Here is a 23,458-nt window from a genome sequence, read left to right as displayed (position 1 = left end):
TGCAGGGGTCATTTTCCCAGGGTGTAGTTTTTAAAATTGTTGTAAAAAAATTGAGTGGAAATGTCCATTTATTACACTTATAAATTAGCTAAAATCCACCAGAATATAAAAAAATATAGCGCAATTTTAGTCAATTTAAGTCAAAATAGGCCCTGATATTAATCGACCCTCGTTCTATGATGACACAAAATGCCCTATACTCCCCTACTAGTAGGAAAAAATCGCTGACGGAAAATAATTTTGCAACGCTGGCCCAGCGATGCATTTTTGATGAGACGCTGTAAAAGCCTCGAGAGATCTTTCGTAATTCACACAACACCATTACCGAAGGTCATCTTACAGGTCGATTGGCAACTTTCGAGAGCATTCTGTTTGTCTACACTGCTTGACCAAGTACGAGAGTGAAAGAGGATTAATCTGGTGCTCATATTTTTTTTTAAAAAAATGTAGTTCTGACATTTTACAATTAGATTTTGTTATTTATCTTTGATTTTATGCCACACTTAAAATTCATGGATGATGGAGTGAAGGATAATTTGATAAAATTTAAGAAAGGACACTGACAAAGAGATATAGACGCACAGAACAGAACTCGAACTTGGAACTTCAAGTGGAGAAATTTATGAAGACGATCAATACATATCGGTCACGAACTGTTTCTAATCATTTGTAATTTCTAGGGAGTATTTTTTGTTATATTCATGCCCAATAATTATTTTTCATAACACTCCTTTCAGAGTGCATTTGATCTAAAATTCTTTCTGAGTGGAATTGGCTGATAATCTATGTTTTGTTTGGGGAGGGGTACACCTAGTTCACATAACAACCCTCCCATGCTCTTAAAAATTATTCGGATTTCTTTAGTATTGGTAATTCGATAACGCTTCAAATATTGGCATTCACACAAGAAAGGATTTATCCCTTCCTTTCCTTATCTTTTTCAGCTCTTCCCTTTTCATCACTTCTCGTATTTTCACCTCTTGCCTTCACATTGCTCTAATCCTACTACTCCTCTCCTTTGTTTCAATATCTGCTATCCTCCTATTCCGCCCTCGTGTGTTTTTGCTTCTCGATTCCACCCGGCTCTTCCCCACTTTTCTTATCACCTCTTCTGACGTTGCCTGTATTTTCCTCGTGAATCAGTTTCGATATTATGTTCACATTTCTCATTTCTCTTCGGTTATCCTTTCTTTATAATAACATTAAGCCTTGTTTCCATGATATAAAAACTAAATATGCTGACCAAGGCAGAAATTTATTTCATTATAAAACATAAACTAAACGTAACGTTTCAATCTTCTAGCAAGGTCTTCTTCAGACTCTGTACCAAGTACAAATGTAGCCAGGTACACAACAGGACGATATATTGTATCGTGACGTCGGCTATGGTAAGGGATCGAGTCACGCCGGGACGTAGCTCAGATAAATAAGATAGGTCTTTAAGTTTGATATAGCTAACCACCTCTACCCTTAAGAAAGCTGATGAAGGATCATTGGGACTGGAGATTCTCCGGCTGGCTTTGGCTAATGTTCCTCCTTAGTCCGGAGTGCTTCTGGACTTCTCTACAGGCCGTCGTCGTCTTCTCGTTGATCAGTTTGCTGGTGGTATTGGAGCGAAGTGAGAGATCGATTTACCGTCTCCAGGGGTTTTATACTTTGGATTTGAGTCATGACTTGGTTGACTTTGCACCTTCAGCTGTTCACCTGGGGTATCCCTGTATGCAGATAGAAATTTACAGTGGAGGTGCACTCACCGCTGGCGAGGGCTGTTGCCTTGCTGACTGTGCAGCGCCGAGTGGAAAATTCTTGTTGCTCGGTTCTGCATCCTGTGGAATGTGGGGTGAATGAACGTTCAACTTGCGTTCTTCAGAGCGATGTTTTGGAAAAATTGATGTTTCTACCTTTATGCTCCCAATTCCTTCATCATTCCCCTCGCCAAGATGTATCCACTGTGAGTGGTTACCAAGCAGAGTAGAGATGGTTATGGAGAGTATATTTGGAAATAATTATTAAAGTTACATGGAGTAAAAAAATAAAAACCCTGTATATAAAAATATGTAAATATATAAAAAAAGAGAAAGTTGGAGCCGTCGGTATATCTGGGACTGCACTGGTCTGGCTTCATGTTTAGGTGGAATGCTTACCGCTGGTGGTATGTTGAGCTGCAGGCTCCAAGTGGTCTGCTGGCTACATGTTGAATTGCTGGCTGCATGTGGTTTGCTGGCTACATGTTGAATTGCTGGCTGCATGTGGTTTGCTGGCTGCATGATGTCTGTTAACGGCATGTAGAGCTGCGGACATATGTCTGCATATGGAGTTGCGGCATGAGGTCTGCATGATGAGGTGCGACAGGATGTCTACTGGCTGGCTGGCTGAATCCTGAACTGCGGGATGGTGTCTGCATGTGGAGCTGCAACAGGATGTTTGCTGGCTGGCTGCTTGCTGAGCTGCTGCAGGATGTCCACTGGCTGGCTGGCTGCATGTACAGCTGCGGCAGGATGACTGCTGCGCCATGTTGATTGCTCGCTGGCCGACTGCTGGGTGACTGGCTGCATGCGGAACTGCCGAAGAGATGCTTGAGAAACGACGTGAGTGTAGCATGGCCAGATGGTGACGTTGTGCAAGGGGGAGCCGACAAGCGTAGGGAAGGGGAAGTTATAACAGAAGGTGTTCGCCTAAGTACGGAAGAGTAAAGGTGGGTGTCGAAGGTTATATAAGTGAAATGACAGGGGTGGGTAGACAGTAGCCATCATCGAAGGTGATATGTGTGGGAAGAGGAGGAGCTGTAAGTTAACGAAGAGTGGGAGGGGTGGTGGGGAATGTGCGGGACGTTGAGATATGGCAGGTAAGGAAATAGGATGACTAATAATAGGGACGGAACTTGTCTTTGGAGGAGATGGGGTTTGCCGGTGACAACACGAACGGCAAACCACGTGTAACAATACTGCACCGGGATCGTTAAAACTAGTAAGATTATAATGTAAAGCGGAGCCATTAGAGAAAGGTGATGGTAGGAGGAGGATTAATTATTGCATATACATTTAAATCTAATTTGACCACATCGGTGAGATGAGATTCGTGACATGTGTAGGTACACACATTCCACACATTCACCTTATCAGCCACGGTTGTTGCTTGAATCAATTTGGAAAAACAGAAATTGAGCCCATCGTGTCTTCCTGTGTGAGAAGGCAGAAGGCACAATTTCTGTGTATGGACCTGGCAATGTTCAAGGTCTGTACCACTAATAGTGACAACATTATGAGAATCATCGATGGCGATATACGTTGGATTATGCGACACTACGCACCTTAAATTTTGATACGAAAAGGGGACAGGGATTGCTAAATAAAGTTTATATGTCTTCTGAGTGGAAGTGATAGGCACTTCAACTCAATATTGCCAGCATCAGCAGATATTCTGCATTGGGACAGTAGTATCTGATAATACAGGTCAATAAGGGTGAGAGGAATTGCTATATCAAATCCAGTAGGAAGAATATTTTTTTTAAATCTTTTTCAAGTCTCGGTGCAGTGTTGTTTTAGATACTACATGTTCATAGAGGAAATGATGTTTACAATTGTTAATGGTATTCTCATATTCAAAAAGTGTGAAAATTTGGCTAAGCTGCAAGGTTAGGGTCATAAATTCGATGAGATATGCCTGTGCTTGATGTGCAGCTTTGATTGTTAAATTTCGAAATTTATTAATTAATGCTTCCTGGTTTCTAGTCAAACTATCAGAGTGGTTAGCATATTCAGTAAAAACATCATCAATCTGATGTTGGAAAGAATGAATTTCACCAGTTAAATTTTGATAGAAAATGTGATTAACTTGCAGTTGTAATTTAATGTTAGATATCTTTTGCTTTACTTCATGTGCATTTTGGAATAAAGGTTCTTGTTGCTTAGTAATGGCAAAATCACAGCAAAAAGTTAGAAATGCTATTTATAAAGCCCAGGAGTTCACGTTTTTGTCTAACTACGGAAGTGTTGGGAGTGGGTCTTGTGAAGTAAGTAAGGTGTGAATGAAAATTTTGGAGTTAGACCGCAAGTTTACATTGGTTGGAATCTTCTTCACCATTGTTGCACATGGCATTATGTAGTGTTGATGGGAAGTGTTGGGGTTTAGGCATTTCTAATTTCACATTATAGTAGATGGGGATGGTATAATGATAAGGGATGGTTCCTTGTAGTTCTTTCAGATAAATTCCCGAAATGATTTTTACATGTTCAGTCGCCGTCGTGACCAAAAAAATGAAGGAAAAAACAGAGTACTGCCATTGTCGTTAGTGAACCCTGAAAGGGACAAAGATACAAGTTTAAAACTGAGTATGTATTAAGGATGAGATATGTGATGAAAAAGAATGATTTTTCGAGTTAGCTACTCAAATAAAAAAAGTACAAGATCACTAATGATAAATTAGAAAAGAGAGGGAATAACAAGCTGTAATGCAAGAGATACTCGAGATTAAATAGTTTATAATATAAACTTATGCATTTTTATTTGTTTGTATTTTATTACCATTTGTTTACATTTTGCGCTCCGCGATATATTTGCTTGAGCTGAGGCGATTACTACATCGTCAGCTGTGCGAGATTCGTCTACGGGTAGGTCGCTCATGCCCATATATTTGTGAGAGTTGTTTTTTGTTTCTACAATCTGCTTGCTGCAGACAGAAAAAAAACGAGTTGTTTCTAGTGAGTGGAAAATTCACGTACTCAACCAGTAGTCAGTTGGGAGACTACGTTCCTGGTTGGCCGTTTTTACTTTCTACTTCTTTATTATGATTACATTGTGGAATATTAAAAGTTTATTTTAGTCTTCGAACTTGCTTTGAAAGTAAATTTCCGAGTATTGTTTTCTCTCTTTTTTTGTATTCTGATAATGTATACAGTGTTGAGGAGTAGGGAACAGGAAAAAGAGGTTACTTCGTGAATCAAAATGGCGGAACTTCCGTTTTTACATGTGCTCGTTCTTTTGTGCGGCTGAGTGAGAAATGGCCGTTCTGAAAAATCGCGTTGCGAAAAAAATGCGTAAATATCAAGTTTTAGTATTATGTTGACATGTGGTTGCGAAAGGAATATTTATAAATTGTGAATGGACTGTGCAACTGTGAAAAATGGAAAAACTGAATATTTAAGTGACAGACTCGTCCGAGCCAAGGTGCTTTGTTTTCAAACGGTGAATCGTGATAGCATCGGTTTTCAGTTTGCAACGACCATCTGTGTATTTCACAAAATATAAATTGGCGTCGTTTTGTGAAATTATTTTCCCTTGAAATTTGTAGGAGGAGGAAAATGCCTTGGGTACGTAGGGATGAAGGGTAGTGTCCAAAATATACACTAATTGTCCAGGAGAGTAGGTCGTTTGTTGTGTCTTTTTGTTGGCATATTCATTTTGCTGCTCAAATCGGTTTGCTAAATGTTTGTGTGCTAGTTCTCGAGCCGCTTGGAGTTGTTCTATTCTGTGTTCATTAGAGTGGATAGTGGTGTTGGGATTAGTAGGGAGAACAGCATCTGCAATTAATCTAGGGTGTTGTAAAAATAGTAAAAAATAGGGGGAATTTATCATACCAAGATGTGTACTTACATTGTGAGCATGAGTCGCGCTAGCTAAAAGTTCATGCAATTTACGTTGTTTTTTACCACATAAGTTTTCATGATGGATTTAAAGTAGTGAGAAGATGATTCGACTACGCCATTTCTGAAGTGGGCAGCAGTATCAATAAACTTTAATGTGACACCAATAATTTTGAATAATTCCTGAATTAATTTGCTACAGTTCGGGGAGCTCCTCTCATGCATAATCGTCTCTGGAAGACCAAAAATGAGAAAAACATGCGAGACAAGAGCGTTAGCGATGAAGTGGGCATCATGGTTGGGCAGGGTTGTAGTTATGGCAAATCTGGTACAATTGTCAACAAGGGATAGAAAATATTTATGTCCTGTGACAGATGTTGCAGTCAGTGGTTCACACACGTCAATATTATTTGGCTAAAGGGATGACTGGCGGGGGGGCTCGTTTGCAGTGTATGTTGTACGGCTCCGTGAGCACTTCGTGCTACTTGACATTCAGTGCATTTGCATACTGCAGCGTACACATATTTCTTTAGGTTAGGCCAATAGTAGCGCATAGTATGTTTTAGCAGCCCCTTGATGTGCGGCCATCATTTTGTTACAGTGAATTAATTGAAACACTTCTTTTCTTAGGTTTTGGGGAATACATAACTGTCTTCTATAGCCTGGTGAAAATTTAGTTTTCCTATAAAGGATTCCGTTGTCAAGAACAAATGAGTAGGCTGTTTTCTCTAATTTGTGATCAGCATCTGGGTGGTTTTCATGAATTTCGAATAATGCTTGTAAGTAAGGGTCCTCTCTTTGTGCCGTACCTATGTCAAAGTCATCGGATTGAAACATGAAGACTTGATTTAGTATGTCCTCCTCGTCTGTGTCAGGGGAAGTGTCTTGTGCTGTGTCGTTGGGCAAGGAAGGAGCTGGGTCTACAGGATTCCTCGATAGTGCATCAGCAATACCATTCTCTGATGATGGGATATGGTGGATTTGAAAGTCGAACACTTCGAAGAAGAGTGATCTTCGAGCAAGGACCCCGGACAACTGTTTTGTTGTTCTAAGGTAAGACAATGCATGGTTATCTGTGAAAAATAAAGGCTGTGTTGATTAAGAAGAATTTGAATGATTTTAGGACATAATAGGCAGCTGCAATTTCAAGAGAGAAGACATCTGCTTTTTTTTCAGTGTCTGTAAGGTATCTGCAACGGAAGGCTATCGGATGTAGTATTCCATCGGTATCCTTCTGCATAAGACAACCGCCCATAAATTGGTAGGACGCATCGATGTATACGCATGAAGTTTTCTTTGGGTCATAATGTCTAAGAATGGGTGCGGAAATAATTTTGTGTTTTAATGCCTCAAAGCTTTTCTGATGCTCTTCATTCCAATGAAAGTTTACTTTCTTTTTGAGTAATTTGATCAAACATTCTGCGGGTGCCACAAACCCTTGTACATAGCGTCTGATGAAATTGCATATGCCTAGGAAGAATTTCAAATTCTTCTTAGATTTAGGTGGAGAGAATTCTTTGATTGCATCTAGGATGTGATCAGAAATTTGAAATCCCTTTTGTGACACAAGATGGCCTAAGACTGGAATTTCTTCAAATCAGAATTTACATTTATTTGGCCGTAGTTTCAAATTGGCTGCACGTAATTTAGCATAGACTTTATGTAAAACTTGTAGCATTGCATCAACTGAGTTTATGTAGCAAATTATGTCATCCGTATATGCAGATATCTCGGAATTATCTATGCCAGATAGAGCCATAGACATTACATTGTTCATGACCTGACTACTTGTCTTCAATCACATTGGCAATACTTCATACTCGTAATTTGCAGATTTACTAATTGCAAATGACGTCATTTTTGATCTTTCTTTTAATTTTACTTGAAAAAATGCCGACTTAAGGTCAAGAATTGTGTAATATTTCTTGCCTGCCATGTTTGCTAGAATGTTATCAATGTTAGGTGTTGGGAGAGAAGAGGGCTGAATAATTTTATTCAGCGCCCTACGGTCAGACACCACGCGGAACGAATTGTCTCGCTTGCATACTAAGATAACTGGGTGTCGGTATGGACTGCCTTCTGACCTGCGAATGAGGGCGGGAGTGATGGAAGCTGGAACATATGTTCGGGTTCTGGGTTTTAGGATTACATTTTCTGGGATTGTTACTAAACTTTGTTGGTTGCTAGTTGGGTGTAGTTTATAAAAAAATTACATTAGGGATGGTGTAGGTGTGTGATTTTGTGGGAAGTTTATAGTTAGGAATATGGCGTAAGTGTCTAAGGGTTAGCAGGTTAGTACTAAGTGAAATGTCACATTTTTTGTCTTCAAGAAGTCATTGCCAAGGAGGGGAGGTAATTCTTTTAATTGCACAACTCTAAAAGGGTGGGAGTACCTATATCTTCCTATGTGAAGGGGAGTATTACAATTTCTGAGATAGGAAGTCTCTTACTAGTGACGCCTTTAATAATGCTGTGCTGAATTTTCTTTGCATTGGGTGGAATTAATTGCTCAGGACAAATACTAATATGGCTTGCATTGCCATTCATAATTTCTAGGGGTGTATTATTTATATGAGCTTGAATGAAGAATAGGTTGTTTTCTTTCCAAGGATAGGAACTGTGTCAAATTGTGTCTTGCGTGTGGATCCGTCCCATCGATTCACACGGTTTTTCAGTTTAAATCCCCCTTGTTTTCATTGTTTGAGTTATAAAAACAGTCCCTGTTAGAGTGGTTTGAGCGGAAACAAATCTGGCATTGCGAAAACTGTGAATTTTGTCGCCCCCGACTGGATTATTATTTCCACCTCGAGATTGATAACGTCTTATGCCGCGAGTAGAACCTCTGCGATTGCTATTACCCTGGCCGTACAAAATAGGCCGGGTCTGAAATTGGTTACTGTTATTTTATTGTATTTGGTCGGCCATTTTCTGTACAGTGTGACACAAGGCTCCAACTTCATTTTCTAATATTAATATCTGCAATTGAATTGTGACTGAATCTAGTTGGTTCGCTGTTGGACCGCCAGGTGGCAGAATTACATTGCAAGACTGTGAAACGGCAGCGCTGGGAGAACGAGTGAAGTGCGTGTTTGGAGCTTGACTGGAGGGGAGGGAAGACGGGGCTGTGGGCATGGTTTGGACCTGCCCCGAGTTGGTCTGGAGAGCTGGTGTTGCTTTATAGGATTGCTGCGGAAGAAAGTTGTATGGAGCTTGAGAGATCTGCGGGAGGGGGATAGGGAGTGAATACGTCACAAATGGCGAAGCAGGCTGAGGCGTGGAGAAGGGATGCGTGTTGTTGACCTGTGGTTGCGTACAGCTGGGAAACTGAGGGAGGCTGTTGTGTAAATGGAGTTGCATGTACTTAGCGGCATCTATAAGTTTCATCGCTTCACTTTGTTCCTCATTGCGTCTAGCTTGAATCAGCATGTCTTGCCTTTCTTGATTCTGCAGATGTGCAACAAGAGAACTTGTGTCGGTGATCTCTTTGTCTCCTATCGCAGGAATGTGTTTAGATCGAAGTCCCGACACAACATAGGAAAGGATTTGAGGGTTCGTCCCTTGTTGGAAGAATTGAAAGACGAGTTTTTTCTTACGAATTACATAATCATGAATGGGCTGGTTAATTTCCTGCTTTGTCTCTAATAAGATTTGGATAGGCATGCTGACTAAGTGACTGTTTTAAAATAATGAAATTAATTCTTTCTTGATTTGCGTAAAGATAAGGGTGTTTAAGTTTGGCTGCTTCTTGAGATCGTTCAAAAATGTGAGCGCTATGTCTGCGAGGAACAATGGAAACATTTCGCGTTTTTTATTTTCCTCCCACGGCAAAGCGCCCGCAATACTATCGAACTTTTCAAAAAAACTGCTCGACTTCTTGACGGTTTTTCCCTGTGAAGGGTGCGGGGTATAAGCCATGGGGTATATTTACTGACATTCTTGACGGAGAAGGATTGATGGTGGTAGGGGTGTTAGTTTTAGGTGTACTGGTCTGGGGTTCTGGTTGTTTCTTTTTTCGTTTTAGTTTAGTTTTAGCATGTGATTAATTTATTAAATGAATAATATAGTACTTGTTACAACCAAGAATACATGACAGTTATTTCTAACATTATTAACAGTAACAGTAGCAAAAGCAAACGCAGTAGTATATGAAGCTTTGGAAGATAGTTGCTTTTTTGGAGCCATACAATTAACAAACTTTAATTTATTTTTATTTTATCTTTTTTATTTTATTCTTTAATTTATCACTGACCGCGGGGGCTCAGTGTTGGCCCCCGTGGTGGAGTGGTTAACACATTGCGCTAAGACGCCAGGGGTCCCGGGTTCGAATCCTGGCTCGGACATGGATGTTTGTGATTATCTGTCCTGAAAAGTCCTGAAATTGAGAATTGATTGAAATGATATGAGTGAATGAAGTGTGATGGGAGAAGCTTGTGCTTAGGGGCTTTCCTTTTTTTTTTTTTAAAAAAATAAAGTCGGTAACGTGTCTGACTACCATGCTAAAGGTCCCGGGTTCGATCCCCGACCGGTTCAAATCCGAGAACTGTTCTAACGTTGGAAGCGGCCCCGGTGCCCACTCAGCGTCGAATGACATGGATACTTGGGCGACACCCTGGGGGGTTCACCCCAATCAACGACCGGATCAAGAAAGTGTGGTGCGTTACCCCCACCCTCTCTACGCCTTCATGGTGTGGTGCTAAGCACAGGGGAGCACTTTACAATTTTTAAAATTTATCTTTAATTCTGTATTTTGAAAAATACGTATATCGCCATTATTATATAATAATCCAATCATACACATATTTAGATAACAATATGTATAAAATGGGTAAGATACTTTAATATAAGTAAGTATTTTGTAGGAAAAACGTATTTTTTGAGAAGAAACTGGATAAATATTTAAAGAAACTAACAGTTGAAGACTACATGCAATTACCAAGTCAACTAATTGTGGTACACGTGTACTCACCGAAGAGGAAAAGTATTTTGCAAGCCTTGTTCTGCAGCAAGATGCTGCTTACGTTTCATCACATTTCAGAAAGTCACATGAATCTCACAGTTTTCAATTACTTTTCTCCACTATCGCCATCACAGTGCACCACACAACACTGCCATACGGAATAATTAACAAAATGTGTATTCAAAGCATTAATTTTTGTTGAAGAAGTATTTTCAAACTTCGCACATCAAATTAAGTTCAAAAATATTTTAGTTCATATCTCAATTAGTATATTTTATTTATTAATGGGAGAAGGGACGAGTAGCCCCCCTCCTCACGTACATAAAGTGGCAGTACTCTAAGTAAAGGGTAATAAGGATATTACTATACAGGGTGATTTATAATTAGATGTATTTCCTGAAAGGGGTTAAAGAAGAGGCAATTTGCAATAAATTTGACTATATGATACCCTGTCCGAAAATTAGTAGTTTTCGAGATAATCTAATTTATATTGTTATTAATACGTTGCTTGGTAAACTAAGAGTGTATTTTTTATCACCACTTGTAAGTTTAGACTCACCCGTTACTTACATGTGATTGTTATTTGGGAAAATATTTTTTTTCAACGAACCACTTATTTGTTAGCTATCAGAAAAAGCTGAAATATGTGAAATACAATGAGCAGTTTTTTTTTCAATTCATCATTTTATGTAGACAATTGTAATTTTTTTTAAAAAAATAGAAATATCGATTATCTCGAAAACTACTAATTTTCGGACGGGGTATCATGTGGTCAAATTTATTGCAAATTGCCTCTACTATAATCTTTTTCAGGGAATACATCTAATTACAGACCACCTGTATACAGAAGTTGACTTCGTCTGAAATTTCTTCCAATAACATCCAGGATATAAGAAATAAACTGTTTTTTGTTCTTGTTTATTACGTCCAGGTGAAGGCTCATCGTGCACAAACCTGTTAGTTGATCTTCAGACATGGTCGATCTTAGCCAAGTTTTCACACGTCGTAATGTGCTAAAACTTATTTCCAAGCTGCACCTTGTCACAGATAGTGTTATACAAATATGTATTGCTTCTTTTTACAGCAGAGTAAAAGGTTGCATGACTAAGCAAATCACTAAGTGTAATTTTTTCCAATTTTTCAACCTCTTGTTTTCTTAGACTCCATAGTTTTATTACACAAGTGCAACAAATGTTCAAGGAATGCAACACTGAGACTTCATAATCCATTTCACAATTATATCATAGTATTATTTAATAATTTCCTATTCTCTGTGCATATAACATCCCAAATTAAATGCTATTTAACCTTACATATTGAAAAAAATGTTTACGGATTACACACAATTTACTTGTGTTTTCTAATTTACTGAAAACCATAGAAAATTATATGCCCGTATGGGTCATAATTTTTTTCCCATTAATAGTAGATACTGTTCCATTTTCCAGAAAGAAATACACTATAGATTGGGTGATTTTTACTACTATCTAAACACATAACTGTTCATATCCTCTCATTACAATTTTGGAATTACGAAAATTTCGATTTGGTTGTTCATTTTACGGATTTTATCCTGTTACTAAATGCATTTTGTAATTCGTTGCATAAACCAGGCAGTTCCGTTTTCTAGAAACACAAGATAATGAACCGATGGAATGAATCTCTGCTAGTGATAATCTATGTATGGATTACATTTAGTATTCAACAACCTTGGTTCAATATTTTTATCACATATCGTTTTGTCCCATGAATTATACAATTATAAAATTGTTTCGACAAGATTTATACATAGATATTTAAACAAAATTACTTAACTAATGTTTCTTGAAAATTTATAATCTAGTGGTATTTAACACATAAAATATATGCATGTTCCTTCGTTTGTTTCGGATTGGTAGCATTAATCACAATTGCTGACAACATGTTGCTCCTTTGACAGACATGAACATCATTGTCAACATCCATCAGTCGGACCCTCCACTACTGAGCCTTTGCCGTTCCCTCGGCTGGCACCCTCTTCTGCCATTCTTCCCCGATGGCCTTTGTATCGTAGGACCTGTGTTGTTTACAACAGGGAAATTTCTCAGGAAACAGAATTCTGGGTTCACAAATTACCTACTGAAAAGGGAAGTAGAGAAAACACATCTGAAAATGCTCGAGAAACAGAGGAATCTGAACAACATTTGCGAACCAATTGTATGCTCCCTGCGGCGCCAGAGCTCCATGGTTCGAATACTGGCCTGGGCATGGTTGTTGTTTGTAAATATCCCTTCCTCAATTTCTTATCATCACTGGTAGTGATTAGCCAAAAGTGGCAGAAAATCAGAATTTGAGAAATTTTGGAAGACATTTTTGCTTTAGCTAGAACTGTTTGAAACAGTGGCGTATGCTGGATTTAACTAGTGGGTAATCTCCGACACTTGATTCATCCACCCACTCCTGAAGTCTCCCTGCAAATTTACCTTAACATCCATATAGGATTTATGAATATATGTGTTAAAAAATTTACATTATTGTTGCAACCACTGTCGAATAATTATTGTGATTGCAGTTAATCTACGTTTAGAATTTCAAATAATAAAACAAGAAAATATAATAAACCTATAAGAAAAAAACTGTAACAAAGAATATGAAAAGAATGCGGTAGTGAAATAGAAACCCTCAATATTAATTGAAGTGTAAAATTCAAGTTACCCCAGTACCCAGTTAGTCGTGCATTCCCGATGGTTGATTTTATACACGGAAGTTTAAGTTAAAGACCTGTGGTACAGTGGGATCCATGAATATTGCCGTGCAAATTGTCCATCACCATGTTTGTGCACTTCGTTTGACCCAATAAGAGTTTCAAGAATTAAGAGAAAACTCAAAACAAGCTGTTAACAACATTTGCACCAGCATACATAGGGTGTGCGGGATCCCGAAAAGTCGGGACCGGGTTCGAGAAAAAATTTCCCGTTCCGATCCCAACTTCGGGAACTGACTTTCCGACTTATCGGGATCGCTAGCAGTCGGGAAATACCGAATGGTCAATTTAAAAAGTCGTTAATTTTCGACGTTTTCTGCATTGTAAATGTCTGGAACTGATCGGAAATTGTTATTTTTTGTACCAAAAATTCAAAAACAATCACTTAAGGTGAAAATTACGTGTAGAAATCGAGATTTCCAGAGCTTCGGCAAATTTCGAACATTTCCCGTCCCGAAAATTTCCCGACATTGTCGGGAAATTGAGAATTTTCCCGTTCCCAATGTCGGGATTTTAAAAATTTACTGTCCATATCCCGTCCCGACCCTTAAAATTCTGTCCCGCACACCCCTAAAAATAGTCATGGACAATTTGCACGGTAATACTCATGATTCCTACTGTACAAGAGATGCTACTGGCATACCTGCATTAACTATTTGCAATTTCTCCGGAAAGCATCCTGTTCCAAATATCTCTCACACGCAAATATTGTAGTATATCCATTGCCTTTAACTTCAGTAAACTCAGCACTAGCACGAATACTAAACCAACAGCTAAATAAACATTAAATTTTCGAATCTCTAATAGGAACAACAGCACAAAGCATCTACAGCAAGCATTCCATTCCCTGCGCCAATCTTATATTGTGGTTCCTTCCTGGTTGACACAAAATTAAATTCCCTATGGACGGTGTCCAGGGTTCGATACCCGGTGGAGGCACAAGTGGTTCGGATCCCACTTTAAACTGTAGGTCCAGTCCCGATTAGCCTTACTGTGCATAAAGTGGACTTAAAACACCAAATCAATGAATCAATCAATCAACCTACGGACGGTTAAAAATTCCCTTTCCCAGCTTTATATTCCCTGCGGTGCGCGAGATTCTATAAGTCCGAATCATTGCGTTTTTTGATGGTATATTTTACATTCATACATGTTTTATCTTTATGATCATTATTAATCTAAAGAGTGGGGGAAAGCAACTTAAATTAACTAATGTATGTGTACGTATATAATATATTTCTGATAGCTTTCCCTTTTAAACATTATTCATTTCTGTAAAAGTAGTACTCTCACTGGTTTTGAAGGCTACAAAGAGAAAGTAATCACGCATTTTAAAATACAAAAATGAAAACGTAAGCATATAAATAGTTTAATTACTTCACTAATCGATTGATTAAATTGTTATTTGAGAAACAAATGTTTTCTTTCAGAAACGTTTAACATTAACCTTCAATTTCTACCTTAGTCTCACAAGAGTTACTTCAAAATTTCTACTCTACACACATTTTCTTTTCTTTAAAAATTAGCATTTCAATTCCATGACATAGAACATTTGCTCCACAATATCTTACTTTGTTGAGAGAGAACACATACAAATCTAACTTTGGAAATGACACTTTTGATTTTGGAAACATTCTCGTCTCATGAAAACTTCCTACTACTATGACAAAAATAATACCCCTGAAACCTGTCACTTAAAACAAAATTTGGGAGTCTAATTTTGATTCGAAGTTTTCTCACTAAGTTGAAACAGGAGTTAAAACTCTCTTCAACTCACTTTCCAATGTGTTTCAGATGCTTTAATGTTTTGAATTTTAAATTTTCTGCCCTTTTTCTTGGTATTAACAAACATCAGAAAACAAGATGCAGCTTCGAGAAAGCAACTTCGACTTTGAGAAATTGTCTGAAGGTAGAAATCTATTTAGACAAAAAAAATAATTTAATTTCACAACAAACTCTGAAAGACAGAGATCACATTTCACCATTCTATGAACAGCTAGACTCAATAGAATGGACCGGTTGATTATGAAGCAATAACCCTAAAAGAACCCGCCTATCTGCAAAGCAGATTATCAGTCCTTCCGACTCCCCACATAGTAGTCAATAGCCTAGAGTGAGTGCTGTGGGACAGAGGGATACTTTAATTTCTTACAAATGTAACATGTTACATGTTTCATTAGGATGAAATTATCACCCCTTCCCAACGTACATAATTTCAAAGTACCAAACTACTTGCATTATGTTACCCACGTATCTAATACGAGTTCAATGAATTGAGTAAGTGTAATTTCAATTTGTACTCAGAGAGGGCCCGGGAGAATATTTGCTAATAGTGTAAAAAGTGATATTTCAAATATTAATAGGATGATTGATTTCATTGATGTACATTTTGATGTTTTAAGTCCACTTTATGCACAGTAAGGTTAATCGGGATTGGACCTACAGTTCAAAGTGGGATCCGAGCCCTATGTGTCTCCACCGGGTATCTAACCCGGGACCCGATTACAAGACGACGTCGATTAATAGGATGACATTCCGCCAAATTGCATACTTAATGATTAATTATCTAGGAACCAAAAAACGTGCATTACGTTACTCACTCTGGAAGGAGCCAGAGGAATTATCCTCAGTGCATCGTGTAAAAAATTGTATTCCAAAAATGAATTGCTTGAGATTCCCAACCCTGGTCTATTTAATAATTCAATTTACAAGTGGATATAAACTTGTATTACATTTTACATATAGTAAAGATTAAAATGAACAAAGCATAATAATTTTGTGACAGGGTTAGAGTGGTTTTATTTGAGCCGCAATCAATGCCTTCATACAATTCAGTGTTGTTAATAAAAAAAACAACACAGGATTCCCTTACAACCCAAACTAAAGTTCAATTTTTTGTTGGTAACATTAAACCTCGGCTAAATTTCTTGTATAACTAGGAGTAAAATAAGAGCATTCTAAAAAACCGCTAGTATACATGGGTGTGGAAATGAGTAGTGGTCATGGGCCGGAGCCACGCCAGAAAATGAGGCTCGCCTTAATGGATTTTTCTTGTAAGGCATGAGCCTCATTTTCTTGCAGTGTTGCTAACTTCTTACTCGAAAAAATCACCAAGGTTTTTTTTTAGTCTAACCACCTAAAGCAAGGAGCTGGCAATCTTGCTTGAGGGCTCGCCTTAATGGTTTGTTTTTGTAAGGCATAAGTCTTATTTTCTCGCAGTATTGCCAACATCTTACTCGAAAAAATCACCAAGGTTTTTTTTTCGGGTCTAACCACCTAAAGCAAGGGGCTGGCAATTTTGCTTGAGGCTTGGTTTACAGTGCATAAAGCAAGGTTGCCAACCTACTGCTTTTTCATCTAGTAGGTAGGATCTTGTTTCATTATTTGAGTTACGCGTCTTTAAATTGACATATTACTGAAGCATGATGAACATATGCAAATATTTCAAGATGACAGGCATCTTCTTGCTCCCTTGCAGCCAGATCTGGCTCTTTCGTGCCCTAATTTTGCTGCGAACTGGAGAACTCACCCTCGTACCCAACTATGATGCCCCACTTGCTCATGGAAAAATACATAGACCAACTTTGTAACGTGATATTGTTATATATGCCACGTCACCCCTCTCCCCTCTTACCTCCACATCCACTTTTTCATAGCATTTTCAATTGAGGAATATCTCAGACTCCTGTGGACATGTTACGTGGAGCCATGCAGGATGTCTTAAAATATGTATTCATCTACTGAACACGATTATTATGTTATAAACCATCCCATCTCATCAGCGGTATGTAATTATGTAATGGTATCATCTACACTATTCATTTCCATGATTAAATCATTTGCAACTATTTGCTTTTTTCACCTACACCTCCGTTCCAAAGTTTCCCGTTTTCTTAAGAAATCCTTTATTATTCAATCCTGCAATATTGACTCACATCTCGTAAGAACGCTAATTTTATTACTTATAAATTATCTTAGAAGACACAATTCCTATATTTGGTATCAAGGAAGATATTTCTTTAAATGATATCTCATTTTACATACACGTATACAGGCAGCCATACACCATGCTCTATGAACGCCATACACCATGCTCTATGAACGCCAACGGGACGTAAGGGAACCAAACTTGTCACAAATACATAACTCGTCAATATATCAAGGTATTATTTTAGTTATTTCTGTCACTTTCTGATATTTAACATGCTCTATCGGGCATCAGTAAAACCTGCAAAAAAAAGTGGACCGAGAGGTTATTGTCCTAGGCATCACAAGTAATTGGATAAGGATTTTTTCCTTTTGGGAGAGCAAGATATGAACCTTTCAAAAGTTAACGGTGGGGAAAAATATTTGAAATTGTTCAATTTATTATAATTTAATTTTTAATTACATAATCATGCTAGTATTGTTAGTGTAAATTATCCTTTATTGGTAACGTCGTTACAAGTGAAATTTGTTTGAAAAATATATTAAAACAGGCAATTCTTTAATGTTTGTGTGTTCCATTTTGAGGAAGTGCAAAACGTGCGTGAATCTCTGAAACTTCAGTTTCATTTTCAAATTGGAAACCTGAAAAAAAATCCACTCTTATTAAAATCAGATATAAAAGCTATAACGAATCATATTTAGTATTATAAATAACCAATTTCATATTTGTATTTTAAACATAGAAAGCGTGGAAAACTTCAAAACATATGTCACATTCAATTTGGCTAAGTCTACAGTCTCAGGAAATTTTGCTGGCAGCACTCCGACTAGAAAACGCTGCAAAAAATTGAATCTGCCATTCAAATTTAAGTTTGCTTCAGTAGAGAAAATAGCTTTAGTCACTATTCTTTTCACAGGATGATCAACGCAAGGTTATCAGTATTTGATATTTAATCACCATTGCTTAAATGTTGATTTTCTAACGGGAATAACCAGACATAATGATTTCAACCTTATATTGTGTACTCAAATCGCAATGAATAGCCTCAGTTATCTTTCAGCAACTTTATACGTGTAATTAAATGTTATTGGGTGTGTGGGTATGTAAGTATATGCATTCGTATCCATTATTTGAATATTTCACATTGTTTTCCTTACATGAGACGATATTTTTATTAATAATTTTACATATTAATTTTTAGTTGTTGAATTTACTAATTTGTTTATTTCTGTAACAGTGGTGATCGTAGCTGAAAGTAATGCAAAAATTACGTTGTTGAGGTCAACAGCTTGTTGTAAAATCACTTTATGCATTCATAGGCTAATTGCATCTCCACGTACGTTTAAGTTGGAATCTCAAACATTATGCAACCTGACTGAAAAACAAAAAGTGCATACCGACTACAAGACGTTAATATTTTACCAGTGTACTCTTGAAAACACCTACAATAATGATGTAAAAAGGTGTTGCATTATATGTTAATTATTTGCATCACAACATTCTAAAACTTTAGGTTCACCACACTCAATTATGGTAACTGCATATTCAAATAAATATAAAAAAATAGATACAATTTCTACAATCAAATAATTTTAAAAAAAAATTCAGAAAGCAATATACAAATTTACCAATGTTGTCTCATATAATCAGAACTGAAATCCCTCCCCACAAACTGAAGTAAAAGAGAATAAATTCTTCAAAAATAGTAACACATGCGAAAGGAGAAAAAATCTCCTAGTCTTTAGAAACAACATTTTCTTTTCTGCCGTAAATGTTTTTAAGACTATCTTTTTGTACACTAAAGACTCATATTAAAAAAAAATAACTCAAGATTTAGTCAACTTTAGTACTTGTAATGACATCGAGTTGACCAATATAATTATTTGTTACATTTTTATTTAACGAATAATGTATAATAGCTCTTACATTCTCACTTGTTTATTTATTATTATTAGCAGCCATAGTTTCACTTATTTTAACGTTAATAAGTATGTATATGAGCTCAAAAGTATCATATTAATGTTAGAATTATAAATTTTTGAATGTTGCCTACTTGATCGTCGTTAAGTACAGAACTCTTTAATACTGATATATCTACATGTGTAGATATATCAGTAAGTTTAAGTTATATACATGTATAAAACACAAGTTGTTTCATTCGCCCTTAAGTCGCACTGTAGTGTTCTCATGTGGTTTGTTAAAAGAACGACGTGTGAAGACAGAAAATTTTGCTACGTGTGACTGCTACGAGGAGCGGAGCATATTGTTTGGCGTCCAGCGTCGTAGCATCCAGCTTCCTCTTTAGTCTTAAATTTTGGAGAAGATGGAGGGGAGGGACAAGGTAAGAGATTAATTAATATTTATTCAGTATACAGTAACCATCCGAATGCATACCTTATGAGAGCTAACTGTGTTTGGGAAAAATCAATACCAGAGACGTCGTTGGTGGGTGGGGGTTACTAGCAGTTCCGTATGATTTGTCACTTGAAAAAAGCAGTTCCAGTTTCCTACTATTCTCTTTATGTGAACAATTTATCGCGCGGCCGGACCCATGAATATGTTTTTTTTATTTTTTTTATTTTTTTTTATTTAAGATATTAAAGGAACTTTTCATCATTGATATTTTGTCGAATTAAATTTTCCAGGGACAAAGAATTATATTCCAAACATTTGTAAATAGTGGAAGGCCGAATGAGTAAATTTAGTATTATTATTTCTCCTAGCAAGTCAAAGTTTATAAGGGATGAAATTGTAATCTTAATCCTTATATTATTAACAATGGGAATTAAAATTGACCCATTACGAATCGAAGCAATTAAGCAAATACACACCCATAAATATCTTCGAAATTTCCTTAAATTAGTATGAATATTTTTCTAAATTCCTAGCATTAATTGTTCTTTCAAACTATTTGAAAAAAATGTATGCAAAAATTTGTATGGGGTCTTTAAGCAAAACGCATTAGACCAAGTTCAGATTGTCTTTCACGAAAGTATAATTTAAAAGTTACCAGACACGAATAAATAACTATTTTGTAGTTCAAACTGGTTAAGGGCAGTTCTGTAGCAGAAAGACGAGATATATATTTAGTCCCTCGTGAAAGTGGTAATGTTTCAAAACACTTAAGAAAGATATGTTACGACTTTCAATACTCCTTGGTCCTAAAGAGTAAGTTAATTATGTCAAAGAAATTATGTAGACATACTTGGAACCCTACCTACCTCCAAAGGTTTTCAGTACGTAATTATAATTGTCGATGGCATATCTAAATTTGTACGTTTAGACAACAAAGGAAAAGTTCATCCAAAAGTAATTGAAAAATTATCTAATTTATTTTTTGACACCAGGATTTGTGTGGATGCAATTATGATAACCAGAGTTAGGATTTTTAGAGGAAAATTTCATTGGGAAAAAGGAAGGGAAAAGGTGCTAAAATAAGACCCAAAAAGGGGCAAAAAAAGGTGCTGATTGGGGCCAAAAAAGGTGCTGATAATTATACTACTTATCAAAACTTTCCCTCTTATTTTATTAGTCTAAGCTATTCTCTCAAAGCTGTGTACACATCACACACATAAGTTGTGTTACAGTTATTCACCAGAGTCGGGGAAAAACACAAAGCTATTGTACCTTACAACATTAAGCATTTCCAAATTTATAAAACTGAGTTTGCGTCTTTTCGGAGATAAAATATCTTTATATAAGCTGAAGCTTCTCTCTACATCCACAGAAACAAGTGGGGTAAACTTAGTATACACTAGGAATGGCAACTCTGTGGAAGTTGCAAATTCCACAACATCAGGATTCTTGTCAAGACTAGCCTCAAGTTTGTCTCTGGAAAAACCATCTAACTGTCCCCTCACAGTAGTAAAGATATACCATTGTTTTTCTTTTTCGACGCCTTGTTCTTCTAAGCTTTTGATGGCTGTCGACAGGTACTTGTAGGAATGTACACAAAATAGTTATTTTTGCAAATCATCTATCTTGTCTGGGAGGAGAAGTTGCCGTGCCTTAGAAATTGCACATGCACAAGCACAAACTCCTTAATTTTTTCAAACTTTTCACTCAGAAATGCAGCACACTCAATCCATGATGGCCAGCGAGTAATGATGGGGAAATGTGGCAGTGGCAGGCAGGTAGTTTCTCTGTAGACAAGAATGCGACTCGGGGCCTTAAGGAGTATTTTCTTCAGATCAGATATGAACTCATTTACAATGTTATATTCGTTCCTAATAGATTCAGAAACCCTGTGAAGGGCATGAGCCAAACAGGTTACATGCTTTAACTTAGGGAACAATGGCTTCAATTGGTTAAATGCCGAAAGCATGTAGGGAGCCTGGTCAGTAACTCCAACAACTTTTTCGAACTGAATTCCACCAGGCCACAGTTTTTGACCGAAATTCATAAATGGCTGCATCACTGTACTGGAATTGGTTTTCTGCAACTCATACATGTTTAGTAACATGGACTTAACTTCCTCACCTGTCAGAGGAAAAACCAAAATGTTCAAAACATATCGTTGCATTGAGTCTGTCGTCTCATCCAGAATGACACCTATATCGCAATCTGACACTTTCACCTTAATTTTACGAACAGTTTCTTCATACACAGGTTCAATATAGTTTTTCCTTAACGTACTCTCATCGGGCACTGACAACCGTGTGTACTTTTCAAGGATCCCCTTCAAGGCCGGACGGTTCACCTTGTTGAGTGGAATCCCCGCCTGTGTAAAAGATGCACACAAGTCAACATTAAATTCCTTTAAATTTTGGTTCTTGGAAGAACACTGCTCAAATGCATTGCGTAAGAGAGGCTGCCGAGATTTACTTCCTTGAAGATCCTTGTTCTTTTGATGCTTAGAGCTGGATGCGATCTCTCTGGTGTTTTTCATCTAATGTGATTTCCGTATCACAAACTGTGCATCGAACAACAGTTCCATCCCTTTCTATGAACTCATGCTTAAATTCTTGAACCAGACTGAGGAATCGGGATCTGGGCACTTTCGGCATGGTAAAGCACATGTACTAACAGAGTGAAAAAGCAGGTAAGGAACTTACATCCACAAACAATATCTGTCCACTGCGCACACATGAAACGTGAAACCCCCCAACTTCAGAAACACATTGTTGCTTCACTGCTTCCAAGACCAAACTGCGTTTCCTTCTTCCTTCTATCTTAAAAAAAAATAACGGCGATCTGGTGCATATCAGTAGCGGTCTTTCCATTGTTGATTTCAAATAGGCAACAATCAAGCACAGTTTAAATACATTCAATTTCAGTTAACAATGTGAAAACATCTTAAAGAGAAAAGTGTTCCAAAAAAAGAAAATAAAAATTCAATGATTTGCTGAGGAAATATATTTAACATCACCAGTAAAAGGACTCAAAAAGGGGAGGAAAAGCGATTAAGAACACGAAAAAGGGGGAAAATAGATAAATGTCCCAGAAAAGGGGAAAAAAGGTGCTGGAAAATTAGCTCCATTTTCACGTTGAGGCAACATTTCACACACTGAGTCCTTCCAAAGAGGTCTCACTTTCACTACGAAAAAAAGGTGGGCACTTAAAAATCCTAACTCTGATGATAACACTTTCTCTTTTTGTAATTAACTTCCCTTTTCTTTACGTTAGGCATGAAACATATTACTTTCTCACCTTATGATATTCAAAGTAATTTGGATCAATGGTATAAAGCTTTGTAGCACAAGTGTTCTTCTTTTAAATATAATATGTTCCTGAACTGGTTCAGTCAAAAAGTGCTTCCTCTCGAAAAGGATCTGCACCGGTTGGATAGGCATGAAGTATCCTTTGAAGAGGATGGAAATTTAATCTTAGACGTGCGCAAAGGAGAGCTCCTGGAAGTTTGTGCGGGACTTTATATCTTCTAAGAAGGGCAATGTCGGATAGGAACACAGGTAGCATTAATTTTTCTTTAAATCGTGCCAATTTAAGCTTTGCTTTACAGATTGGCAAAGAAACAATATACCACTCTGTTTACCCCGCTAAGTAGTGATGGGAATATTGCTTGTGGAATTACCATGATGGAGTTGTGGGTTTGGTTCTTGGGAGTGCTCGTCGACGGGTAAGATATTTTTCGTAATCTTTTTGAAATTTCAGAAATTGTGTGTTTGCATGAAGGGTAGTTCGGGAGTGGGTGATCGGAGAAGGGTGTTGGCGTGTCAGACGGAGTTTGAGAAGGTGTTGTATAATAAAAGGCAACACTCAGGAAATGATCAAAATATTTGTCTAGATCT

At 37.3% G+C, this 23,458-nt stretch overlaps 1 long non-coding RNA gene across 3 annotated transcripts in view; it reads right to left on the bottom strand.

The window, feature by feature from the left end:
- Positions 1 to 17,687: 17,687 nt before the first annotated feature.
- The window catches only part of LOC145991981 (uncharacterized), a 126,730-nt gene continuing 120,959 nt past the window's right edge, over positions 17,688 to 23,458 (bottom strand). For all 3 annotated transcript variants that reach the window (XR_014442112.1, XR_014442111.1, XR_014442113.1), the window contains one exon: positions 17,688 to 17,851. This is a non-coding gene — a long non-coding RNA (uncharacterized LOC145991981). The remainder of the gene's footprint in view (positions 17,852 to 23,458) is intronic.

Source organism: Lepisma saccharinum, chromosome 9 (genome assembly GCF_977018435.1).
Source record: "Lepisma saccharinum chromosome 9, izLepSacc3.1, whole genome shotgun sequence".
NCBI lineage: Eukaryota > Metazoa > Arthropoda > Insecta > Zygentoma > Lepismatidae > Lepisma > Lepisma saccharinum.
This window is presented reverse-complemented; position numbering and strand designations above follow the sequence as displayed.